Here is a 2245-nt window from a genome sequence, read left to right as displayed (position 1 = left end):
TTAATGATTCTATGATTCTATGAAAACTTACCACTTGCACTGTTGAAAAGTGCAAGAACTGAGGCAAAAGAAAATCGCTTCCAAGTCAACTTCTGCTTCCCTGGAAAGGCCTATAAGGATAAATCTTGGGTTTAATCAGGAGAACAATCCCTAAAAAATAGCAAAGGGAAATGGAATTGGAATACGTTGTGCAGCTAAGAATAATTTGTAGAGTTGAAATGGGATGCTTTTAGAGAGTTCTGACGCTCTACTGAATTTTAAAATTTATTGAAAACCAAGCCTGTTCAGTTTCCAAATGCTGAGGCTGAAGTTCAAAGTAGTTCATACACTTGTTATAAGATTTATTTTGCATCATAATTATATTGCTTGTGTAATCTGATTCAATAGTTCCCTCCCACGCGCAACTGTTTCTATGTTTTTAGAGGTAACAGAGTGGGTATGGATGGTAATCTAGGTGCAGGCTAGACAGTACTATTAGAGCACTTTCTGCTGTGGATGACCTAGTGGGGGGAGCAAAAGGGAAACACTCTTATTCTTGATGGCAGACGGAGGGTAAGTCCTTGTGCATATCTGTGGATGCTGGCCTCATGTCAAAAAGGAAATATGTAGCAGAAGATAATGGAACAGTAGAAATATGTTATATGCTTTTTATCACCTCTGTAGGCAAAGGACATCATTTCATACTTGTTTTTGTAGTCCTGTCAGTGACCATATAGTATTGTAGAACAGTGAATCCTGCTCAGTATTGCTCATTACTGCAGCACTCTCTCCTCACTATTCAGGATTTCCATGCATGGAAGAACACGTTGAAATGAGTACGTAATGGGACAGTATTAATTGTTTTATGGGCCCCCTTGCTGCTTGAAAATTCAGTGACCTAAATAAAAAAAAGTATTTTACTTCCATTGGTGATACTAGAACGTAAGAATTGTTGCTAGGGGGAAATTTCAGTTGGAGGAATCCTGTGACATGATAGACCCACATTTCCCCTGACCCTCAGTAAAGCTCAGTAGTCTGAGTACAGTTAATATCTGAGCAATCACTTGATAGAACACTTTGTGCTGTGTGTTAATTCTTTCTGTCTAATCGCAATTACTGTTCTTAGCAAATTTCGTATGATCTTGAGTATTCTGTGGATATGTTTCCTCTAGTGACAGAGGAGATTTGGGTGATTTCTTTCCTATTACCACACTTAATTGAGTTTCAATGAAGACTACAAAAGTTATCATTAGCCCCTAGCTATTCTATCATGTGCTCTGATCCTATCTGATCTCGTAAAATCAGACAGCTGTAGTTAACTTAATATTTAGATAGAAGACGTTAAAGGCATAAAAAAAGGAAATTGAAGCAAAAGTTTTGAAGATACCACCTTGCTTATGCATTCCAACCTCCTGGCATCTCGGGAAACAGTACTTTGCTCAATAAATAGAGCCTTGCTGTTTCATTGCTTAAAGAGCTCTTTGGCTGCGGGTTCTGATTCTGTATATCCTTCCCTAGTGACATTGTCTAAGAAGGGAATTCTGAATGCAATCCTATACCTAGCAGTTCAGCTTCAACATGGAAATTATCACCTTCTTTAATTTTATACCTGTTCTGTGTTTATATGTTGATAGACAATTGCGTGTTACGTTATTCCTGGGTTGCAAAGGAACCTGAGACTGTTAGATTGGAGAGAGGCACTGTTGATTATCAAATCCATTGTCTTAAAAATCTACATTAAGTGCATTTTTAAGTAAATTTGAGCACAGTAAATCTAAAAATCCATTATTGATTGTACTGTGATTTTTCATGTACAACTGGAAGATGATTTTGTAGCTTATTTTTCTGTCCTTTGCAAGATCTTACTCAAGTTGTTTTGTGAGGGTTCTCACTTGACCACCATGCTCCTTAGTTTCTAATACTGCCACCTTAAGTTATTCTTACGTCCTTGTAAGGTACTTTATTAATGTGCTCAGTGAGACTTGGGCCTACTTTTTTCTGCTCCATCTTCTTACTCTTCATTAGCCTTCCTTTGAGATCCAAATTTAGCATATCTCAGCCAATGAGATTGCAGGCTTCTTTATCTGAGCCCTTAAATTCTTGTCTGTTACTTCACTGATTTCCTTACTTTCTCAGAGTTTTCCCTTTTAAAGTTTAGAACGTTGCTTACCAAAGCAGCTTTTGGTCACTCACTTCAACTAAGCTTATTTTATATGATCATTTTTCTTTAAATTAATTGATTCTTCAGCTTAAAGAAGGAGAACAG

This window comes from Fulmarus glacialis, unplaced genomic scaffold (genome assembly GCF_000690835.1).
Source record: "Fulmarus glacialis isolate BGI_N327 unplaced genomic scaffold, ASM69083v1 scaffold46190, whole genome shotgun sequence".
NCBI classification, from domain to species: Eukaryota; Metazoa; Chordata; class Aves; order Procellariiformes; family Procellariidae; genus Fulmarus; species Fulmarus glacialis.
Note: the sequence above shows the minus strand (reverse complement) of the source record.